This window comes from Macrobrachium nipponense, chromosome 29 (assembly GCF_015104395.2).
Source record: "Macrobrachium nipponense isolate FS-2020 chromosome 29, ASM1510439v2, whole genome shotgun sequence".
Lineage (NCBI taxonomy): Eukaryota > Metazoa > Arthropoda > Malacostraca > Decapoda > Palaemonidae > Macrobrachium > Macrobrachium nipponense.
This window is the reverse complement of record NC_061092.1, coordinates 49932041-49944609: the sequence shown is the minus strand read 5'-3', so window position 1 is coordinate 49944609 and position 12569 is coordinate 49932041. Positions and strand designations below refer to the sequence as shown.

Genomic DNA, 12569 nt, shown 5'->3' with positions numbered 1-12569 from the left:
ATCTTTGAGAACAGAAAAGTGATGCCTTCATCCAATGTTCGTTTTTCTTGCCGGCCCCAGTTTTGATCTGCAGAAGGGACTGGCGCCCTTCACATCTTGTAGAGACTCGTCAGGCATCCAGTTTCATAAAAAAAAATTAAGTTTATATACTTTTTAATTATATCTCGAAGTCGTAATTTATATAAGGAAAACGATTGGTTATCAATAATCTTGATACTTATTAATATATAGTATATCATGTGATGATGAAAAGAAAATAGTTTATATGAAAATAATCATACGTCGCATTTATGACAAAAATGACGAAATCTAAATCAAGGGTTCTTATCAGGGGATATCCAAACACCCCGCCCCTTATGGGTAACGCTGGGGCTATGAGACTTGATCTCTGGATATTTTCATATGTACATGGGTACATTTTGTAAATTAATAACTATATACAACTATATATACTTTTGATTTTCTTGTATGGTCTATTCCTAGCTAATCATACTTAAAGTGTGTGTATTGAACTGAGTATATTAAGTTATATTGTCAACAAATAGGCCTTGGGTGGACTTATGCAAAGTGGGTTTGGAACCATTTTGGGCAATTCACTGGCGGTCTGGAGTTATTCCGAACTTTGGACTTCTTATTAATACTAACACTTTATTACAAGTTCCTCAATCAACCCAATAAAAGTAGGTTTATTACTGGTGTTCATTTTTCCTGTCAAAACGTCCGACGATTTTGAGAGGTGCAATTATCTCTTCTAGCATTTTAACGATTTCATTTTCCATATTTTTAATCACTTGTATTGTAAACATATTTCTTTGGGAAAGTAAGATGCCTTTCTTGTATAAAACTTATGATACCGAGAATGAAAAAAAACATTCCTTCTATAAATATGAAATTTTGTTAGAGGAATGTAAGAAATTAAAGTAAAAGTATATATAGCAAATTTAATGTAAAAGTAGGGCGCAGCAAGAAATCTTTACCGGCACAAAAAAGTATATATTATGCTAGTGCTTTTTGGATTGGGGAAGCCACAGACTGAGGAAATAACTTTTTTTATCATACGAAATTAAAAAAAAAAAAAAAACTATTTATTACATGGTGCACTACTTAATTATTTAAGCAAGTTGTTTCCACTGGTTACCAAGATCAACTCACTCTCTCTCTCTCTCTCTCTCTCTCTCTCTCTCTCTCTCTCTCTCTCTCTCTCTCTCTCTCGTTTCCAAGCAAGAATGCCAATTTAAGATAGAATTTGTATTTACACGGGAAGGCGGGTACTTGTTTGCAGTGGATGCAAATAAACTACCCAGCTCTTGGCTATAAGTTTCCCCCTTCCACAAAGGCAGTAAAGCCTTTGTGACACCGACCATACATTGTCCGACACAATATTCTGGTTCGCATTTATGTTGCTGGTCGACAATTCATGGGCACATACGTTTGGGCATTCTTCTGCCAGATGTAGGGTTGGCGCTAGTATCAATAACTTGTGAAACGTTGGCATTATGAGGTATGTAAAACTAAACGTCTCTAGTATACCAAGAGAGAAAAATGATGACGAAAGTGATAGACATAGAATACCGTATAGTTAAAATATTAAATCAGTCATGATGGAGATACCAACATAAAATAACAGACGAATAAAAAAATACATCTTTAACAGACCTTATGAAGTTTGGCAGGAGGATACCCATGATCCATTCATTTACTGACAGGGAAAATTATATAGTAAACACAGTTCCAAGAACTGTCAAGAATTGAATACAAATAGATCTCTTTATATGAAGCTATGATAATTGCATCATTTTTCACCTGCCTACCAGTTTCTGTTCATAAGTCACACAAGACGCAAGACATCCGGCTATTGTACCAAAATGCTGGATCTTGTAATGTCCAAAATCCGGCTTCATGTGCCCTGGAGAGGCTGCTGCAGCACTGGAAGTGACGCTCATTCGCCGCCATACAGTGAGTGACGTTTGCACAGGCTTCAAGCTAGCAAGAAAATCATAGAAGAACGTGAAACATTTCTCTATATCCTGCATTCATGAAAATGCAGTGTCAACTCTACAAATTTTAACTGGGGCTATATATGTATATACATATATATGTATGTATATATATATATATATATATATATATATATATATATATATATATATATATATATATATTATATATATATATTATGTGTGTGTGTATATATAGATATATATATATATATATATATATATATATATATATATATATATATGTATATATGTATATATGTATATATATACATAATTATTTGTGGAACAATGACATTCAGGGTAATTGGAATATTATTCTGTAAAATGGCAAACTCGTCTAATTACTGTCGAAAAATAAACAAGCATCTGTTGTTATCGGTTCTTCTGCTGTATTCATAGCCAGCTCCCTTTTATGAATCCAGAGAAAACAATGTGGCCTGTAAAGTCAGCTGAGTCGTAACTGTTATTTTCTAAAAGTTTAACGATGGTGTTTTCCTTTCAAATTGGATAACCGAATTTATTCTCTCTCTCTCTCTCTCCTTCAAAAAGTTCCATGCTTTGTGCACAGCTGTAATTGCATATGAACATAGGATGTTTGTATAAAATATAACTTTATACAATTATTTCCTTATTTAAATTTGTCTTTTTGCTGATTATCAGCCCTGACAATTGTGCAGGAATAATAATTCGGTACATTATAACAGCACAAATGCCAACATGATAATAATAAAGTTTATTAATTTTTCTTCTTTAAACACAATGTGCATGACTTCATGTTACCTGTGATTAGCCGGACCAAAGAAAAGAAAATGATTTCATCTCATCTTCTAACGACAGAGAACATCTCAGGGTTTTATCTCAGTAATATTCCACAAGATTAACGAACTTGCTGCATTTAAAACTATGGACACACTGGAATTATTTGAAGACAATTCTAACTTTATTAGTAGGACTCGGCTAAGGCGACAAGATAACATTTATTTATATATTTTAGTTTATTTTTTTTTTGGGGGGGGTAAAACACGGCAAAGAGAAATTCAAGAGACCCCAAAGTCTTGTTAGTTGTAGCCAATATTAACAGAATCGCACTAGAGTAGCTCTTTTGTTCATTTCATAATAAAAATTACAAGTGTCGTTTTCCTAGATACATCAATCTTAAAAATATGTTCATCCCGCCTTTGAGGATGTGACTTTTCTCGTAGCGCCAGTAACGTCACTGACAGGGAGACCGTTGACGAATCTTGCTATCTTTGGCGTCTGATCAGTCAGACATTTTGAATCAGCCATGTACCACTTGTCAATATCATAGACTTTGGAAGGCTGGTCTTCTTCGTGAAGCCGCGCGCACAGCTCACACCATGGCTTCGTCAGCATGCTCCATTTTGATGGGAACTTGTGATACGCTTTCCATCTGTAAAGAGTGAGAAAAGGAAAGAAACTAAAATGTCATCCTTACTGGACGATCTCCGGTCTCTGAGCAAAGTACTGAAAGTCCATTTGTGGTTTTGAAGTGCTACTCGGCAGTCACCATTATCTACATGAAAGTTATCTTTTAGCTCAATGCTTATCATTTTCTTTATCCAAACTGAATTCGAGAAAATGCTAATAAGTCGCTTCCAAAGTTAAAAGGCTATAAATTTTGCTTGCAATTGACCTGTGTCATTGATCCTCTAGTCATTGACGGAATCTAGGTATTGACATCTTCAAGGTTTCTGAAGAACAGATATGAAGTCTCTGTAATGCTTCGTCTGTCCACAGTTTTCTGTCAGATGCTGCACGTCCTTAAAACAAAGACCTGCCAAGTCCTCGGTCACGTAAATCATCACTAATAGAAGAAACCTTCACATATCTCCTTCGATATCCCTTCAACTTTTTTCACGCTCTCTAATTTTACAAAGAAAAAGAATCTTTTTATTTCTACTCGTCAGCTTAAGTGTTCATGCTTCTTCTCTCTGGATGACCACGTATAAATAACAGGAAAAGTCTGGTAAAGAAGAGTAATAACTCTACGAGTATATTATTTTATCAAATAGTGCAATGTATTGGAAATTTTTCTCACGGCTGCTATTTTTCCTTCCTTTTACGTAAGTTGGAAAAAAATGTAATACTTTTGGAGAAATCTTCTTCTATCCCACCGTTATCCCTACATTAAGGGGTCGGTTGTCAGATGCGCCTTCTCCCCTGCCTCCTATCAAAGGCATCATTCTCCACCAAACCTCTTCTCTCCATATCTTCCTTCACTTTATCTTGTCATCTAATTCTCAGTCTCCCTCTCGATCTTCTTCCTCTAACATGTTCCTCCCAAGCAATCTTCATTCTCTCCTCATCATCCATCCTCAATCGCGACTCTTATCACCTCTGTAATCTTTACTACACCTGCCCTTCTTATTTCATCATTTTCCAGTCTCTCAAGCAGCGATATTCCCATAATTCACCACAGCATTCTCATCTCTGTTCTCTCAAGCTTTACTTCCTCTTTTCTTCTTAGAGCCCATGTTTCCGATCCATAAATAAACACTGGTCTTATCACTGTGTTATATATCTTGACTTTTAGCATAATTGGCATTTTCTTATCACATACCTCTCTCCACTTCCCCCATGCAGCTCTTATCCTACTGTCAACTTCAGCCTCAGATCCTCCCTCTTGGCTTAAATAAGATCATAAGTAATTGAAATTTCCTGCCTGTTTTATAATTGAGCCTCTTCTTTCTTGTATTACTATTCTGTCTCTATCTTCTCTACTGCTCAGCAAAACCTCTGTTTTATTCACATTCACCTTTAAGCCACCACTCTCTGAAGACTCCTGCCATTCTCCTCCCCTTCTCTATAGGTCTTCGGCATACAACTCCTCCAACAGCTCTTCATTCCTGATCTTTTCACTAAACACATCCATGACCATCACAAAGAAAATTGGGCTTAATGCTGACCGCTGGTGTAATACCACACTAACTTCAAAGTTTTCTGGTTTCTGCAACTGCTGTTGTCGCTTTTGTGCTCGTTCTTTTATACAACTTTACTGGGACTTTCCTTTTCCTTAAACACCATAACATCACTTCCCTCGGGATTATATTGTATGCTTTCTCAAGGTCTATAAATGCACAATTAAGCTTCTGATTTCTCTCTAGCCTCTTTTCCTGTAGCTGTCTTACTATTAGCGTCCCTCTTCCTCTCATTAATCCATACTGCTATTTCCCGATCCCTTGCAATCTCTCTTAATCTCTCATCCAGCATTCTCTTTAAAACTTTCAATCCACGCTCTGTTAGTTTAATTCCCCTGTAGTTAGCACAATCCATGACTCTCTCTTCTGCTTGAATGTATATACCATTAGACTCTCCTCCCAGTCCCTTGGCATTCCTTCCTCTTCCCATATAGCTTTTAATAAAACCAGCATCTTTTTCTCCCCCTCTGTACCTAGTAATTTGATCATTTCAATTTGGAACTCCAATGGACCTGGTGATTTACCATTTTTCATTTTCCTTAATGCTCTCTTCACTTCTGTATCCTGTATTTCCATCACTGGTCCCTCCACCTCTGTGCTTCCCTCGTCTCCTCTCTCTCAGTTTCAGTATTTAACAGTTGTTCAAAATACTCTTGCCATCTCTTCTTAATGTCTCCATCCCTATACAATATATTTCCATCACTATCCTTGATGACACCTAATATACTTACATCCTATCTCTGCATATTCCTCAAGTTTGAAATGCTAGCTTAAATACAAAGGTTCAAATGCAGATTGAAGCTGACAATGTATTTCGTCTAATAATCTTAATAAGATTCTGGAAAATATTATTGCTTTTGGTTTCCGAGAGATTTGGTTCACGTTTTCTCTTCATGGTTCAGTCACACAATTCTGGGAGATACAAGCATCACTATTAAGCACAGGCTGAAGGCTTATTGTCAGTCTCTTATGTCTATTACCTCCTCGTTTAAAACCATACATCGCTCCCAAACTTTCACTGCTTGGTATTTTTTAAATTCATCACCTTAGTCACAATGTAGCACTGACAGCCAAATCGAGAGGCCAATCTAGATTATTATTCATGGTTCTAAAGACATCTTAATTTTCTATCTTTTGCATGAACGCTTCAAATTCCCCAGACACATGAACATTTTCTTGACTTGACTTTTCCTTTATTTCCTTCCCAGTCACCATAAGCTTTGTTTTAGATACACTGGTTTTCATTCTACTATTTTTAATTCCATTCTACAACATTTAGATATTGTCAGAACCACTTGTTCAAATCCTGCTGTCAACACTAGTGGCATATCATTGAGGCTATCTCTTCAGCAATCCTGTCTAGCTTCCTCCGTTATTAAGAAAATGAGCAAATGGGGTAGAGCAGACATTTGTGGACCACAGCATTTATCTTAAATCTTGACAGAATTACCAATGTCTTCACTTTCTTCCTAATACCCGTCATAGAGTTGCAATAATATTCTGTAATATACCTTTTTTATGATCTACAGATATGTGGTATAATCGGTTGCTTTTTGCATGTTATTTTTTCTGCAGTTGTCTCGTTACAAAGACTGCTCTCTTGTTGAAATCCTTTGCAGGAGGTCAAACTAAACACTAGCAATCTTAAAATTTAGTTTCGGTCTTCCTTTCTCTACCTACTGCAGTATTTTCATGGCACCTTAAATGGGATTTTTTTAATCTGTTTATGGGATAAATTCCCTATTGGCCCCTTTATCGCGATAAAAAACTCATGTTCACGTTCATGTCTTCATAAATAAAAACATATGGGAAACAAGAATAACAGGGCAGTAAAAACTCTAGGGTATATATGTCAGTAAAATAAAGATTTTGATGGAATCCCATTTACTGGAACCTCCTCCACAAAGAATTCCCATTTGAATTTTCCCTCTAAGCTGGCTTACAGTAAACCATATTTCAACCTGTAAACAAATATTTGCCAACTATTGAGAAACGGATTGCACAGCATAAGTATAGTATCGCTACTGACCGAGAAATAGTCTCATTAGTAAACATGCTAGCGAATGATTTTATCCAATTCAATGGTCTGAAGCACGAATTTTTTTCAGAAGAAATAATTTCATCGAGGGGAATCTTGTAGAAACTGCATGTATTCAATATAGTGAAAATAATAACTTTAATGGCAGTATAGATTTATTCAAGACAGACCCGCTTTTTCTACTATATATATATATATATATATATATATATATATATATATATATATATATATATATATATATATATATAATATATATATATATATATGAATATAATAGATATATATATATCAGATATTATATATAATATATATATATATATATATATATACATACATACATACAACATAACATACATGCATACATACATATATATATATATATATATATAGCTATTTATATATATATATAATCTATATATATATATATATATTATATATATATATATAGATAGATATATATAGATAGATCTATATATATATATATATATATATATATATATATATATATATATATATATATATATCTATCTATCTATCTATCTATATATATATATATATATATATATATATAATATATATATATATATATATATATATATATATATATATATATGTGTGTGTGTGTGTGTGTGTGTGTGTGTGTTTTCATTTTTATGACTGCCATTTACCCTCATTTATTCTTTAGCTACTGATCAGCTCTAGTAGTGAAGCAGATGAGTAGAAAAGTATTTCATTTTGCGATACAAGCATTCAGTTTGGTACAAATGTTCATGTTAACACCCTCTCTTGGAAAATCTTGGTGTCCACGCAAAATGTCGATATGGCCACCACTTTTCAAGAAGCGATCAATGGAGAAGATAAGTACCAGATTACATGCTTGTATTATTAACTAAAGTATTTTAGTGAAAAAAAAATCATCTGTTGCCCTAAAGTTGTCTTTTATAGTGTTAATCTTGTCTCATTTGGTATAATTTTTTTTAGGTCATCTGTGCACCTCAATGAAATAAAAGAAATAAATATCAATGATGGCAAACCTTACCTGAAATATTCATTGTATGCTGCGTCGTTTTTATCTAAATACTGTAGGTACTCTGCCAAGGCCTTGGCAGTTGGGAACTTAAGAGCATCAATATAGGAGCCAGGAGGTACATGCGCTGAATAGTTAAAGAGACCATAGACCACAGGAATCACGTTATATCTGGAAACATATTAGAGTTGTATCAATGTAATGACTAATCAAGAATAAGATTGAAGAATGTTACTGATTTAAATGTTGTTTTACATATGTTTGCCAGTATCATGAAATTTTACATGAATAAGGTCATTAAATACATAGAATGTCTGTTCAATGTTAACTGTAAGCAAGGAAGGAGTTTGTCTAATTGTCTTTAAAGCGCATGCACTTTTTATATGTAGATAAGTATATAGTATAGAACAAATTTCTTCAAATATTACAGAACAGAGTAAAGAAATGATTGTCTCATATTTAAAAAAAATCTGACAAAATTTAGAATGAAAGCTTGATGCAAACGGCTCAAGATTTATTTCATTTATTAGGAATATCGCTTGCATCAGTGCCTCAGATTCAAAGTATAATAAGACAAACTCAGTATCTGCAAGGTAACGTGCAGGGTATCTGCCTTCTAATTCCTACACTCTTAATCAAAAGTATTTATCATTATTTATCCAGCAATCAGGTTTTGCACGTTCAGTCATACATACTTGGGAATATCAGCATGAGTAACAGAGATGGCTACTTCTATGCCAAAACTTCATTTTGTACATATATAATATGCATAACAGTTGGTCAGAAACGCTACCTTGATAAACAAAGAGATTTCATTCTCGTAATCATAACAGTGATCGTCAATAATTACTTATTCCTAATAAATAAGAATTCCTAACTCCCATCAGCCTGTTTGAAAATAGGGGCCTCATGTCTTAAACAGCAAAAAGCAGCACTAAAGTTCAATCATATGATCTCCTTCACTAAAAATAGCAAGAAACTTGGGAGCTTAGTAATCTGTAGTACTCTTGAAAAAAAGTGGGGCTCCTTAGATCTAAACCACTAAACCTCAAATTGATCATAGTCCACTACTAAAATTCTGAATCCTACTGGACTGAAACAATTAAAAAGCTGGAATCAGGCATAATGAGTTTCTCACTACATTGCTTACTGTCTAAAACATTAGTCAAGAGGGTTTCCTTGTCTCTGGAGTGAGTGACACTCACATCTGCTTTCACCTTTTAAGTAAGTAACTTCGGGAGTCCCAGCGGTCAGCTAAGAGCTCGCCCAGTGAGCATTTAGGGCGCCTAGACTGTCAGCAAAAAGTAAATACAAACAAAATAGCAGATTACATTTATTTCTAATCATGCTGTTACCTTTGGTAAGCACGTTTTATCCCATACTTTCTCTGATAGACAAACACATGCAAAGAAAATACTGTGATTTCTAGTTGCCAGTGATTATATTGATAAAAAATTAGTTACTAAATCTATAGCTTTTTATTATATACTGTTTTAACTACCTGTGAATTTTGTAAAACTAAGTGATGCATAGGATACCGAAAGTGAAGGAAACTTGGGTGAAAGGGGGAAGGGAGACATTGGTATTGCTTGGGTAAGATCCGCAAGATCACCTGAGGCCTAGATAATCTAGGATTAAATGGAAGAGAGGAAAAAGGAATCGTATATCTACATATTTAATGCAAGCGTCAAAACATGTAAATTTATGTACTAAATGCTGGTGGTAAACTAGATGCACTATACATATATAGGTGTTTAAAGGTTGAAGAGTTAAACATATCATGCACTGGAAAACATGCAGGTCTGAGAGTAGCCCACTATTTCTATTCCTGAACGGTACCACTATGAGTGTTTTTCATCCTAACACTTTATTGTTTACAGATTCAGCCCCGATAGGAAGTGGAGTGAGAAGGGTGGGTAGGAGACATGTAACAATAACTGAACATGACAGATATTAGTGTCTAACCCATAGCTTTTGAAATCATTGAGATGAATAGCCTCGATAGAAAGTGAGGTGAGAAGGGGGGAGAGTGGGTGACATGTAAAATAACCAAAAACGACAGATATTAGTGTCTAATCCAAAGCATTTCAATAGTGACAGTGACATTCCCGATGCCTTTTAAGTCCAATTCCAGATCTGATAGGAAGGTGGGGTGAGAAGAGGATGGCATGTAAATATAACTGGAAATGACAGATATCAGGGTCTAGCTCATAGTTTTCAAGTTTGCTTAGATGAATAAATAGTGACACTTCTGATGCCCTTCAAGTCCAAGTTCAGCCCCAGTAGGAATGGGGGGCAGTGGTAGGAAGTGGTGACATATAAGTAAATATGCTGGGCAATGTAACTGAAGCAACCATATCAATAGAGAGAGAGAGAGAGAGAGAGAGAGAGAGAGAGAGAGAGAGAGAGAGACTTATCAGTTGTCATTCAGAGTTTTCCCAAGTAGCGCCGGGTTGGACAGCTAGTATGTGTATATATATATATAGTGTATATATATATATATATATATATATATATATATATATATATATATATATATATATATATATATATATATATATATATATATATATATATATATATATATATATATATATATATATATACACACACACACACGCACACACACACACACACATATATATTTATATATATATATATATATATATATATATCTATATTATATTATATATATATATATATCACAGACATATGCATACAGACATATACATAAATATATAAAAAAATCATTGTAGATGGACGTGACTTCGTTCTGTAAGCGACCACAAGAAAATGATAAGCAGAAAGCCGTACTGAGCGCTTTCACCTTATTAATGATGCATGTCGAGGCATTAATGAAGGACAGACAAAGATCAAGAATATCAGATGGTTAATTGTCAACAGGATAAAAATCCAAGACATAATCCAGGAGATTTAACAATGAGAGAAACGGAAGCTTAGCCGTACAAAGTCCAAAAACATTTATAAAAATGAATATATTATTTTTTTTTTTATATTTATCTACGACTTTTTCGTTATGATGACATCGACTTCAAACAAACAAAGACTTAAATTTAGAACAGTTACATTATTTCACTTGATGAAACAAGATTCAATTATATTCCTTTTAACTGTGTCGCTACACAGATTAAACATCTTGTTTGATCCCAGTTATCTAAATCTCTCGATATTTAGCCAGTTCTCATGGAATATCGAATTCATTCGATATTTAGCCAGTTCTCATGGTGTTGTTTGATTCATTGTGAAAGAGATTTTCCAGTTTTCAGTAATATATTTCATTACACTTTTACAAGGAATTTCATACACGAAACCAGAAACATCTTTGGTAGAATTTTTTATTACTAAACTTTTAACAATAATATTACTGAAAACCACATTTATGTTGAAAATTTTTAAAATTCTAGGAATATCTAAAAACCTTTCATCATAAGGTAACTGGAGAATGTTATACTTACTGAATTCAAGTTTGTCATTATCTAAATAAAATGTTTCCTTAGCTCCTTTCAATGTAACATCTACAAAAATTCTTGAGAATTTATGATATTGCCTTGAAACTTAAAGAACCAAGGACTTTTGTAGATGCAGCTCGGAAAAGAGATAGGAAAACATTTTACTTAAATTATAACAAATTTGAATTAAGTAAGCATAACATTTTCAAATTACATGATAGAAGGCTTTTAGAAATTCTTAGACATTTAGAGCATTTCAACAGAAATGCTGTTTTCAGTAATAAAAATGTTAAGACTTTAGTAGCTTAAAATTTTCCTAAATATGTATCTGGCTGCATGTATGAAATTCCTTCTAACGAGTGTGATAAAATATATAATGGACAAACTGGAAAACCCGTTTCACAACGAATCAAACAACAACAATAATCCCATGGCATTATTCGTACATATGAGAGGTTTAGATCTTTCTCCTAACTGGAGTCAAGCAAGATCTTTAATCCCTTATGAGAACAGGAATACCACTGAATCTTGCTTCATGAAGTGAGATAATGGAAGTGTTTTTAACTTGTTTATTTAAACCCGACGTCTTCATACCTGAAAAAGTTGTAAATAAACATAATCAACAAAATTAACATATTCAGTTTTACACAGGTTTTCAGAATTTGAAATAGCTAGCTAATCTTCCATTTCTGTTTTGGCTTAATCTTTGATGTTTACAGTTTTGACAATTAACCATCTGGTATTCTTGATCTTTGTGTTTACTTCATAAGTTTTTTTCCAACTGTACTTCATTTGTGACTTAACGCCTCTTTAAAGGTGAAAGTGTTCAGTACGATTCTCTGCTTATCATTTTCCTGTGGCATTTTCTTATACACATACACAGTGTGTATATATATATATATATATATATATATATATATATATATATATATATATATTATATATATATATATATATTTATAACAATAGATTTCCATCTAATAAAATGAACACACAAAAATGCCAAAACATAGAAAGTAAGTACTATATTTCAAAGACTGCTGTCTCTCTCTTCAGGTAGGTAATGCATGAGATACTTTACAGAAAAGGCAG

The 12569-nt window shown here is 33.6% G+C and overlaps 1 pseudogene; it reads right to left on the bottom strand.

Annotated features, from left to right (window-relative positions):
- Nucleotides 1-2771: 2771 nt before the first annotated feature.
- The window catches only part of LOC135205969 (alpha-(1,3)-fucosyltransferase C-like), a 28811-nt pseudogene continuing 19013 nt past the window's right edge, over nucleotides 2772-12569 (bottom strand).